The 8,275-nt window shown below is 48.5% G+C and overlaps 1 pseudogene; it reads left to right on the top strand.

Moving 5' to 3' along the window:
• The first annotated feature begins 2,433 nt into the window (after positions 1-2,433).
• LOC101760587 lies at positions 2,434-4,120 on the top strand (annotated as a pseudogene).
• The last annotated feature ends 4,155 nt before the right edge of the window (positions 4,121-8,275 follow it).

The following is an 8,275-nucleotide window of genomic DNA, read 5'->3' as shown; positions in this document are numbered from 1 at the left end:
AATTTAGGATCCCAGAAGGGTGAAGTGAAGCAATAGCATGTGCCTTTCCGGGTATGCGAACGGGTGACTCCTTTGGGAGACGGAGTGGCGTGTGCGTATGTGACTGCGCTCGACGAGGAAGGGTATTGGAGACGGAGACGCGCGACACTGGGAAAGGCTGGCCGGCAGGGGTTGTCGGACGAGCCACACGAGCTAGCTAGCTCGCTCGCTCGCTGTGTTCACTGGCCTGCTTTTGCCGGCACTTCACTTTCTTGTGACCTGTCACCACCCAAATTAAATGGTAAGTCCACCTGCAGGTTATCTTTTATGTTTCTCAATGCTAACTCCTTGTGCATCCATGGTTGGAGTAGAAATTTGAATGGTAGTGTACTCTCCTTTGTGGTAAACTGAAATCATTTCCCTTTCTTTTAGAATTTGAGAAACATTTTCAAATTCGGTGGTTCCTTAGCCTTGATTCTTTTTTTAACCCAGAGATTATATTCAGAAGCTTTGTTTATTGATTAGCACCTTAATTAGTTTCTGATTCCATAGTTGGTACGATTTGCTCCAGCGCAAACTCTACTAAGCCTTTGAAATTTCGTTTGTAGCTGTAATTGTTAGTACCCTTTACTCTTTATAAGGGACAAATGCTGCCCAAAATTCAAACTTGACAAATACTTAATCTAAGATTTTTTTTAGATTGTATATACAGTACAAATTTGGTAAATTATGGGATTTATTTTTTGAAACACTTCCATATGATGTAATAGGAGGGACTACTTACTATTGTCTTGAGATCGTTATAATATATATGAGGGAGTACATTTAATAGGATAATATAAATTGTAACTCTAAATCTATATTTTCCCTATTCCAGCATCTTAGAGTCACACGTTCCACATAAGGCCAAAAAAGAGACTTGGCGTGTGCAGTGATTGGGCAGCTAGAGTCACATCAAAGAAGGTAAGTATGGTCTGATTGGGCAGCTGGAGTCACATCAAAGAAGGCAGTATGGTCGGGTTCTGCACTGCAACGCAGGCAACAAAAATAGAGTGGTTAGGAGGTGGCAGCGGATTATTGAAGGCGACGAAGGCACAAGCAACGCATTGTGGGGTAGCATGGCAAGATGGCACGGGGAAGGTGAGGATTTTTTTTCTATGAAAATAATAGAGATGTGCACGGCTCTCGTATCCGCGCGCGCACCTTATCTTTTATGAGCACATCTAAAATAATTGATCAGCAGATCTTGAGATTAACAAATTCACCAAAAGTATCTCACTGTTAACAGATATGTTATCTACCACAGAAAAAATAGCGTTGTTGATTTCCTCAGTAAATATTGAAAAATACAAGCTGATGATTCGAACCCGGATGAACAAATTCCACCACGATCAACTTTGCAGGAGGAAGAGGACTTAGCATAGAAAGAAGGAAAAAGTGTATTTTTCATCCCTCAAGTATAGTAAAAGTGTGACATTCATCCTCCATATTTTATTTGGTGCAAATATATCGCTTAACTAACTAAACTAATGCATTATCATCCCCACTTAGTTTAATAATGGTCTAGTACCATCTAAATATCTAATGGTGGTTTATGCCACGTAATCATCTGAGTAATCTGCTTAGTGATGTAATATGCTGAGTTGAAGATATAAAACTTAAAAAATTCAGTAAATCCTCTAAATTGGCTATCTCATAAAAACTTTATCTGAAAAATTAACGTAACCGATTCACATCGAATTATTATAGTGATTGACTCAACATTAGACGTACATGACTTAAACCGATGTTATATGACACTAAATCATTGTTAGACTAAGGTGGGGATGATAAATGCGCCGATTTAGTTAGTTAAGAAATTGATTTGCACCAAATGAAATACGAGGGATGAATATCATTCTTTTGCAATACTTGAATGAAGAATCAAGAATTAGGTGAGGGCATCCAATGCTCATCCAATGGCTGACAGCTGTGATGTGGATTCAACTATGTTCTAAATTTTGAAAGAAAATCAACTATGCCATGAGTTGCTCCATCAATTAATTGAGAAAGAAGTCCAATTTTTACCATTAAAGTATCAATAGATTCCGATTTTGGCAAGCTAACTTGAAAACTACGAAAGTAGGACAAATTTGCCATGTAGCTTGTTTCAAAGGTGGGTTTCCCTATATATGTATTTAAAAAAACTGGTTTGGTATATAAAATACATAACTATCTAATTTTAGAGAAGAAAATTACAAAACTAGTACATTTTACTTTATTGCACTAAAGTGATATAATCATATAAATAAATTGTTGTACGGTGGGTACACTTATATAACTAATTGATAACGATACTTAACTGTGTGTACCATACCTGATTCGCTCCATCCCATGAATATACGATCAAAACATGCCTACGGCTTTAAAACCCTCCCATCGACACACTCTCCCTCCCTCGTCATGCATACTACATCGTCCACACGCAAGTGTGTCGAACAAGAATAAGCTCAGCATCACATTTAGGCTACTACAGTACTTCGTTCGTCTACAAACGCATCATGAACAACAAATGCGGCCTCGCTGTTGCTGCCCTTGTCCTTGCAGGCACTATACTTCAACAACGTAGGACATTGTTGCTCCTGATTGAGATGCTACTCACTTGGCTCCACACCATAACACCACCCCACCTTTTCTTCTTCCTCCTCGCCGCCGTCCTTCCCGCGGGCATCGTCGCCGCGCGCCACCTCATGAGCCGCCGCCGCGCCGTGTACCTCGTCGACTACGCCTGCTTCCGCCCCAGCCCAACCTACCGCGTCCCCACGTCCACGTTCATCGAGCACGCGAACCTCGTGTCCTTCCTCGCTCGACGACGGCAGCGTCCGCTTCATGACCCGCATGCTCGAGCGCAGCGGCATCGGCGACGAGAGCAGCCTCCCTCCCGCGGACCACTACATCCCCCCCTACAGCAGCTTCGGCGAGGCCCTCGCCGAGGCGGAGCTCGTCGTCTTCTCCGCCGTGGACGACCTGTTCGCGAAGACAAGGATCAGCCCTAGCGATGTCAACGTCCTCGTGGTCAACTGCAGCGTGTTCTGCCCCGCGCCGTCCCTCGCCGACATGATCGTGAACAGGTACAAGCTCCGCGGCGACGTCCGCTGCGCGAACCTGTCCGGGATGGGGTGCAGCGCCGGAGTGATCGCGGTGGGGCTCGCGTCCAGCCTCCTGCAGGCGGCGCCCTACGGGTCCCACGCCCTGGTCGTATCGACGGAGACCATCACGTCCAACTTCTACGTGGGGTTGGAGCGCGCCATGCAGCTGCCCAACATCCTGTTCCGGATGGGCGGCGCCGCCGCGCTGCTCTCGACGTCGCCGGCCGCCGCGCGGTTCCGGCTGAGGGACGTCGTGAGGACGCTCACCGCCGGCGCCGCGGACGGCGGCTCCTACCGGTGCGTCTTCCAGGAGGAGGACGCCGAGGGGAACACGGGGGTGAATCTGTCCAAGAACCTCCTGGCCGTCGCCGGCGACGCGCTGACGGCCAACATCACCGCCGTCGCGCCGCTCGTCCTCCCGCTCTCCGAGCAGCTGCGGTTCGCGCTGTCCCTCGGCGCCGGCAAGCTCTTCGGGGGCCATGCGAGGCCACCGTACCGGCCGGACTTCCGCGCAGCGTTCGAGCACTTCTGCGTCCACGCTGGCGGGCGGGCGGTGATCGACAGGGTCCAGCGCAGCCTCGGCCTGTCGGACGAGGATGTGGAGCCGTCGCGCATGACCCTCCACCGGTTCGGGAACACGTCGAGCAGCTCGGTGTGGTACGAGCTGGCGTACGTGGAGGCCATGGGCCGGATGCGGGAGGGCGACCGGGTGTGGATGCTAGGGTTTGGGTCCGGGTTCAAGTGCAACAGCGCGGTGTGGGAGTGCCTGCGTCCGGCGAGCGAGCCGGACAGAGCGTGGGCCGGGTGCATCCATCGTTACCCGGTGAGCATCCACGAAGTGTAAGAGCAAGTAGAAGAATAATCGCATGCCGAGCATGCACTACCCAAAACAGCCTGCTTAAGTTATACGGCTAATTAACGTAGTACATTGGTCATTCGGCCATATACTGTAACGTCCATGTATATTGTTGACATTATGCAAAGGCTGAATAAAGAATTTCTATGCATCTTAAAGAACACATAATTATCTTTGACGAAAAAAGGTCCCTTACATAACATATGATTTATATTAAGGAAAATAAGAACAAGTATAGAAAAGATTGCCAAAAAATTGCTGTTAAATTTAACAGTCTTCTCTTCTCTCTATCGCATCCATCACAACCATGACCAATCTGTGCTGTTCTCGATTACCATCGATCCTCATATCGTCAGCAAAAGAGGGGACAAATATAAACAGAGAACCAAGCAAGATTTGACGAAACCCCCAATCGCACAGTGATGACCACTATAGTCGCCCGTCTTGAAAAAGATCCACAAAACCGCTGGAGAAACATATGAAGACGTGTCCCGACCCCATCCAAATCGGTCCCATGGACCGCCATCCATCGACGCAACCATATCAGATGGAACATCAATAAGATAGAGAGATCAACAAGATAGGGCTGGAGGATCGTTTGACTTTATTGGTGCCGAATGGAACACCAGTAAGAGAAGGGGATATCTGGATCATAAAACAATGGTAATCGAGTCTGTTAATTTAAATGGATGGCTACTGAACATTGAAACGAGCACTAACTTAGCATGCAAAAATTTATTAAATCAAAAGTTCAAATTACTACCCTCAAGTATACCCTCAAGTATAGCCAAAGTCCGAATAACCCAATAATCTAATTTTTTTTCAATTTACCCCTAAATTATGCTATAGAGTTCATTTACCTCCTAACATAATTTGTTTTTTTTTTCTCCATACATAAGTTGAATTTTAATTTAAATTTTGCAGGGTGGTAGTGGACATCACAATGTATGTCAAAAAATATATTATGAATTTTTCGTCATTATGTTTCATATAATTTTGTACTCCCTCCGTCCCAATTTAAAGGTCATTTTGGCTAGAAAAGCCAAAACGACCTATAATTTAAAACAGAGGGAGTATATCCAAGAACTAATTTATCGTTAATTAAATCATACCCATCTAAATAAAATAATGATAAAAGAATCATGATGTGTTTTTATAACATGTGTTATGATGTATGTTATTATGTTGTAAATTTTTAACTTAATGCTCCACTTGTGTATGGAGAAACAAAAAATATAAATTATCTCAAGGGGTAAATTGAATCAAATGTTATAGTTTAGGAGGTAAACTAAATCAAGAAACATTTTAGAGGGTTATCCGAACATTGCCTATATTTAAGGGGAGTAATTTGGATTTTTTTTCCAAAATTTATAATATCGTAAATATGTGTTTAGAAGAATTTTACATCCTTATTTTCATCATTATTTTTAAGGAAACATCTATTTATCAATAAAATGATAAAAGCATAAAGATGGGTAAATCTAAGGCATAGCGATATCTGTTAGTCATGTCTACTTGAGTAGGGATGGCAACGGAGTGGTCGGGGCCGGGTGAAGCTTCCACGGACCGCCCCCGAACCTGAACAGTAAACCCGCTCCGAACTGAAATCCCATTCGGGTGGAAATGCTGCCCCAACCCCGAAACCCGCAGGTGCCTGAAACCTGGCGGGTCCCCCAACACCTAAGCCGTCGGCCCGTGGGGGCCGCACCGCCGCCGCCACGTTGCAAGGGCTGCGCTGCCTGCCGGCTCCAGCGAGCCGGTAAGGATCCCAGGCACTGCCACCTGTGGGGTCCGCACCGCTGTCACCGTGTTGCAGGGGTTCGCGCCGCCGTCATCGCAGGCGGTGCTCGCGGGCGAGGGTGCAAGGCAAGGAGTGGCGTGGGCGAGGGCGAGGGGCACGAGAGAGGGAGAGGGTGCGGGTGAGGGCGAGGGTGCGAGGCAGGGGGCGGCGCGGCTGAGGCCTGCGGTGGGTTGGCGGTGCAACGACGCGACGGTCGCCGCCACTGCTGGGAACTAGGGATGGGGTGGAGGCCGGCAAGGGTCATGGGGAGAGCGGGTGAGAGGAGAAGGGGTTGGAGGGCTGCTAGGCTAGAGGCGTGGAGTAGGCCGGTGCGGGTGAGTGATAGGCAGGCTGGTGCGGCAGCAGCTGTGCTTCGTGGGTCAAATTTGGGGCTCCATGACCCCCGCGGGGGAAATCTTTAACCCGGCCCCGCACCCACCATGTGTCGGGTCCCCGAACCCGAGACCCGTGGGGGGAATTTCAGACCCACCCCTACACTTGCCATTCGTTGGTTATTAGAAGCATCCCAAAAGCGTCCGGGTTGAAATATGGCTTTAAAATTAAGTTCCGAATTAGTAGATGCCCTGTCGATTCTGAAACCCGTGGCTCTCGGGTCCAAAACCGCCCGATTGCCATCCCTATACTTGCGCTCAAGGGCTAATGCAAGCCAAAGTTGCTTCCACAGAAATCACAACACGTGAATGGAAAAAGGTCGTAAACATCTTCGCTACTTTCACCAACATGACTAAGGTAGTCTTCCACAAAGTATATGATATACAGGTAAAACTCTAGTTATTTTATTATATATACTTAATAGTATCAAATTTCACATAAAAATCAGATTTACTGGTAAAACTTGATAGTTTATACATTTATCATATGATGTCCCTCGTTATGGATGCAGTGTGTCGTGTGGGAAGTCCAAAGGTTTTACCCAAAAGGCGCTTCAGGCAAAAAGCCTTGTTTGGCTTCGGCTAGTATCTACGACGTTGATGCTCTCAGGTTGTATCGCCCTAGTTCCTCCCATCCCATTTTGTCTTGTCATGTCCCCCTTGGGGGTATTATCCAAAGTTCCAACCGTTAACGTTAATCATCAAGGTTCTTTTGGAGTGAAGATACTTGTTGATGGTCATGAGTTTGTGTCGTGCCGAAGAGTTGTTTTTGCATGTTTTTTTGACAAGATGACCATCTAGCGGTGATAGGCTGATCAGGGGTGGGTCTAAGCGGCTCTAACAACCCCCTCCCCCCCCCCAACCACCACCACCACCACACACACAAAAAAAACAATTTTTGACTATAGATGAAGGAGAGGAAGAAGAAAAGAGAGAGGAGGAGGAAGAAGGATGGGGTGGATGAGCCCGCTTGCCTGTTGGCCTGCATCCGCCACTGAGAATAGTAGAAATGGAAGAAGGAAGCATTTCATTTGTCTTGGAGGGCTGTAACGAGCTAAAGGTCTTGTATTCAGATTTCATTATGTGAAGCTTCAAGCTTTCATTCTTTTTCTTGCCTTTAACTTTCCTAAGCTCCAGGTCCGGCCAGAGCGAGGGCGTGTTTGGACCTCTCCACTCCAGAAAAAACAGCTCCACTCCACCATCTCCACCTTCCTTCAGCTCCACTTCACTAAATCCACGAAAACATGGAGCCGTTGCACCTGTTTGGCAAATGAGAAAACTCCAGCTCTAGGAACATGATATTTTTATGTGTATTGTCTATTGTACCCATGTATTGTGGGACCCACGTGTCAGTGTACATTGGAGGCCATGAGGAGCTCCGCAGACGCCGCTGGCCAACGCCCGCGCAGGCAACAAGCCAGGCACGTGTGCGGCGTCGCTCCGCCGACCGGCACGGCCCCTGCAGCCCAGCGCCCATGGGAAATGCGGCCCCGACGCGTGGCGGCATCGCTCCGCCGGCTGGCGCGACCCCAGCAACCCGGTGCCCACGGGGAAACGCGGCACCGATCCGTAGGCCGACGCCCACGCGGGCAACAAAGCACGGCCCCAGCAGCCCGATGCCACCGCATCCTCGGCGCCACCGGGTCGCGTTATCGTTGCCCGGCGTGCGGCGTGACGAAGGCGGCCCCGCGGCCTAGCACCCCTACAAGGCCTTGCGGGAAGCAGCCACGGCTCATGGCCTAGCCGGTGGTAGCTGCGGTGGGAGGTTGGAGGCGTGGCCGTAGCGGAGGCCGTCACAGTCGTCGCCACCAGCGGCGCAGCGGTGGAGGAGGGCGGCGTCGGAGATGAAGAGGTTGGGCACCGGGGTCGGGGTGGCGCCATCGCTGAGGTGGTGGCGGTGGAGGCTCGATGAGGTGAGGGAAGGAGCGACGGGATCGAAACGGTAAGTTGTATAACCGGTGGTATGGTAGGTAATTACTCCCAACTCCACGAGAAAGTTTGAAATTAGTGTTTTCGGAGCACCCCTCGAGGTGCTCCAAAAAAACCTTGGAGTTGGCTCCTAGATCCATCTTTTTTTTTGAAGTTGGTGCTAGGAGAACTGGAGATGTTTAGCAAGATGAATTTAGAGCCCAACTGAAAA

Source organism: Setaria italica, chromosome I (genome assembly GCF_000263155.2).
Source record: "Setaria italica strain Yugu1 chromosome I, Setaria_italica_v2.0, whole genome shotgun sequence".
NCBI classification, from domain to species: Eukaryota; Viridiplantae; Streptophyta; class Magnoliopsida; order Poales; family Poaceae; genus Setaria; species Setaria italica.
Note: the sequence above shows the minus strand (reverse complement) of the source record. Positions and strands in the feature narration are given on the sequence as shown.